The following is a 4,508-nucleotide window of genomic DNA, read 5'->3' on the forward strand; positions in this document are numbered from 1 at the left end:
AGAGAGAGAGAGAGAGAGAGAGAGATAGTGTGTGATGGTGGTGGTATGCCCCTGAGTCTATTCCAACACATAGCAACCCTGTATAAGTTTCCAAAGCTGTAAATCTTCATGGGAACCGAAACCCTCATCTTTCTTTCACAGAGCCGCTGGTGGGCTTGAACTGTCAACATTGTGGTTCGCCGTCCAGTGCTTACTGTATGGAGTCACCACGCTTATCATATAGCATCAAAGCTATATAAGGAGCTCTGGTAGCATAATGGATTATCAGCTAGGCTGCTAACAGCAAGGTTGGCGGTTTGAGCCTACCAGCTGTTCCACTGGAAGAGATGAGGCTTCTGCTCCTGGGAAGATTTAAACCCTCAGAAACCCTATACAGAGTGGCTATGAGTCTGAACAGACTTGAAGGCACATAACATAACAACAATATATATGTGTGTTGTTGTTGTTGGTAAGTGCAGTCGAGTGGGTCCTTGGAAATCCCATACAAGGTTGCTATGAGTCAGAACTGACTCGAGGGCACTTAACAACAACAACAATATATATATGTGTGTGTGTGTGTGTGTTGTTGGTAAGTGTGGTCAAGTTGGTCCTTGGAAATCCCATACGAGGTTGCTGAGTCAGTACTGACTCAAGGGAAGTTAACAACAATATTCCTTGGAAACCCTATACAGAGTCTCTGAGCTTTGTTAAATGTTGTCTAATTGGTTCCAACTCATAGTGACCCTGTATAATCTTTCCAAGGAGCGGATGGTGACTTTGAATCACTGACCTTGTGGTTTTCAGTTCAGTGTTTATTCTACAGCACCATACTAGGACTCCTCTGAAGGCACTTTTTGTTGTTGTTAGGTGCCATTGAGTAGGTGCCAACCCATATCGACCTTATGCACAGCAGAACAAAACACTGCCCAGTCTTGGGCCAACCTCACTATTGTTGCCACACTTGAGCCCATTGATGCTGCCACTTGGTTAATCCATCTCACTGGGGGTCTTTCTCTTTTTCTCTGACTCTCCACCCTACCAAACATGATATCTTTCTCCAGAGACTGGTCCCTCCAGACAATATGTCCGAAGTATGAGAGATGAAGTTTGGCACTAAAGGAGAATTAATGACTTTGCTTGTAGTCTGTTCTTCCATCTTCAAAGAGAATCACTTCAAACTGGTTCTAGCATCACTTTGCCTTCTCCTCTGGAACTCTGACTCCTTCTGCCCCCTCACAAGGACCCTTGTGGATGCATGTACCACCATGATAATCCAGAATGATCTCCCCATCTCAAGATCCTTTAATCGTGTCTGCAAAGTTCCTTTTGCCATGTAAGATAACATTCACAGGTTTCAGGGAGTTGGATGTGGACATATTTGGGGCGGAGGATGTCATAATTCAGCCTACTATGCTGCCCCTTGTTGAAAACTCAGGATATGGAAAAGTTGGACCGAATTTGGGAAATGAAGAACAGACCAAGAGGTATCATACAGAAGTCAAACCACTGAGGTTTTTTATTCGGTGTGGTGATTTCTTAGCTGAAAGGCCTTGTGTAAATTCATCCATGTCTTCAGGTCCCCTCTGTAAAATGTCAGGGCAAAAGCAGGGATAGAGGAACTCTGATGGTGCAAGGGCTAAGTGCTCAACTGCTAACCTTTAGCAGTTCAAACTCATCTCATGGCTCCTTGGAAGAGAGAGCTGGTAATCTGCTTTTGTCAAGATTATAGCCTAGGAAAACCTCTGGGGCAGTTCTGCTCCATCACATGGGATCACTGTGAGGAGAAAATCAAAGCAATGACACCTAACAACAACAACAACAAAGCAGGGATCATATGAGAGGGCTTCAAAAAGTTCCTGGAAAAATTTCATTATCTTTTAATTGTATTTTTCCATGAACCTTTAAAAGACCCGTGATGTGCCAGGATGCTCTTTTTACATTCCCACATAGCTTCAGGGACACCAAATCAGCCTTGGAGAAGGTTTTAAGATTCCATATCTCGCTACTATAAAAGACAAAAGGCTTCTTATTGTTAACAGGACTTTTTTCCTCCCGTTACAACTTGATCTCAATTGGTGGGAAAGCAAGAGGAGAGGAAGTTGGGAGACAGAAGCAGGTTGTGTATGTCACATAACAAGCTCTGCACACATCTGCTTTTATAAATTATTCAAATGTGAGCACAAACAGAGTGCCCTTGAAATAACAAACAGAAAAAATCTAAAAACGGAGCAATATATCAAGATATAACCATCAATAAAGAATAATAAAAGGGAAACAATAAAAAAGCTAAAGTTACTGTCCATGCGTTTGGCTCAGCTGATTATATTCTAGATAACATAAGAGCGTAGTGGTTAGGAATCGGGCTGCGAACCTAAAGGTCAGCGGTTCGAAACTACCAGCCGCTCCGCGGGAGAAAGATGAGGCTTTCTACTCCCGTAAGGATTTACACCCTCGGAAACCCTGTACAGGGTCGCTATGGGTTGGAACCGACTCGACGGCACTTAACAACAACAACAAAGCAAAAAGGAAGGAGTCCCAGTATGGCAGTGTGGGTTCATGCACTGGACTGCAAGTGCTGTTTGAACTGCAAGGTCAGCAGTTCAAGCTCACCAGAGGCTCCTTGGAAACTCTACATAAGGTCGCTATGGGTCAGAACAGACTAAAGGCACTTCACAACAACAGCAAGCAAAAAGGATAGCCAGGGTCAATAGTAAATTACACAGTCATCTAGATGAAGAATTTCACAAAGGACAGAAATCAAGGACTTGTTTCCTAGTGTGAGAAACATTGTCCATACCAACAAATGCTCAACTAATCCAGTCTATACTCAAGATCGAGGTTTTCTTTATTTGATTTTGCAAAATCAGGCACCCAACCCAGCAGACACGGACAGATGCACTCATGACCCGCCACAGATAGTTTTTATTCTCATCTCCTCCAAAAATCCCCTCCTCCAGTTCCTGTTCCCCATATACAATTCTATGGTATGTCCCATTTTCCCTCCCCACCAGAGAAGCCAAAATGGCTTGCCCAGGATCTTAATGACTACATGCTTCTTATTAAAATTTCCTAGTCCTAGAAAAGCCTGCTTACATATTCCTGGAGGTAAATCAACAACCTGTCTGCCAGGTCTAGCAATCTCATGAATTTCTGAAGATGGACTATGCCCACAAGAGTTAGTTCTCCCACTAGTATGTCTTTCAGCCTAGCTCAATGCCTGGCAAAGAGTAGATTGCCATTGTTGTGAAGTGCCATCGAGTCGAGTCAGTTCTCACCCATAGTGACCCTGAGGAGTGGCTGGTGAGCTTGAATCACCAATCTTGCAGTTCAAACCGACTTTGCAATCCAGCTCCATTAACCCACAGCACCACACCTCAATGAATAATGAGTTGAATTAATCTTCTGCAATGGTTCATAATAAAGTGAATACATGCATGTGATTTGAGGAAGATAAAGTAGATATATTCCCAGGTATGTTTAGAGGCAGTGAGCCAAAGGAAGCTCTATGTGTGGAGTGTGAACATACTAAAAATTTAACCACAGAAGACTTTCAAGATAGATCCTAAGTTTCTTTGTTTTTTTAACACAGAATATATAAAATAAATAAATGCATCAACTCATGAACCTCATATAGTTAATTTCAACTCATAGGGACCCTATAGAGTAGAACTGCCCCCATAGAATTTACAAAATTGTAAACTTTACAGAAACGAACCGCCACATCATTCTCCCAAGGCGTGACTAGTAGGTTCAAACATCTGACCTTTTGCTTAACAGCCAAGTGCTTAATTACTATGCCACCAGGGCTCCATGTAAGGACATAGAGATAAAAATTTGATGGAGAAGGAACTAGTAAAAATAAATATAAAAAGTGAGCTTGGACATGAGACCACAACAGCAGGAATGAAAAGTGTCCATAGAAACAACCTATGATGTTGGAAGGGATTATCAGGGGAGATTAAAAAAAACATTGAAGGAGGGAGTTTGGTTTTGGTTTTACTAAAGTCCTAGTGCCCCCTAGTGGGTAAATTGGGCAGCCTCATATTGTGCAGTGATTTCTCTTTGGAATGAAAATTGCTTCTGATTCCCTTTATACACCTTGGTTACCATGTTTCTTTTTACTAAGTGTTTTCTATTTCCTTTGCTCTCAAGTCACAGCCCTTTGATCGCTGTAAATAAAGCTGTGAGCTCTCATTACCCCAGCAGTGAGGACAAATGCACGCTTGATATTTCTGCTTCTGTTTAGTCCCAGACCATGAAAGAAAACACTTGAAATGTGTTAAGTAGATCCAAAAATTTACACCAAAAAAGTTGGTCTGACATTTAAATAACCCTAACTTGAGACGTTTTCCCTAATTCTGAATTTTGATAAGTCCTTAGAATTGACTTCCATTCGTCTGAAGAATACCTGGCAAGAATTCTGATTAAAATAAGGGTGGAGGGGAGTGGTTACAAAGCATCCATCAGCACCAAGGTAAGGAGAGTGTAGGTAGACCCAAAGTTTTGTTTTTCATCCGTCCCTAGAACAT

This window comes from Chrysochloris asiatica, unplaced genomic scaffold (assembly GCF_000296735.1).
Source record: "Chrysochloris asiatica unplaced genomic scaffold, ChrAsi1.0 scaffold00324, whole genome shotgun sequence".
In the NCBI taxonomy this organism is placed as follows: Eukaryota; Metazoa; Chordata; class Mammalia; order Afrosoricida; family Chrysochloridae; genus Chrysochloris; species Chrysochloris asiatica.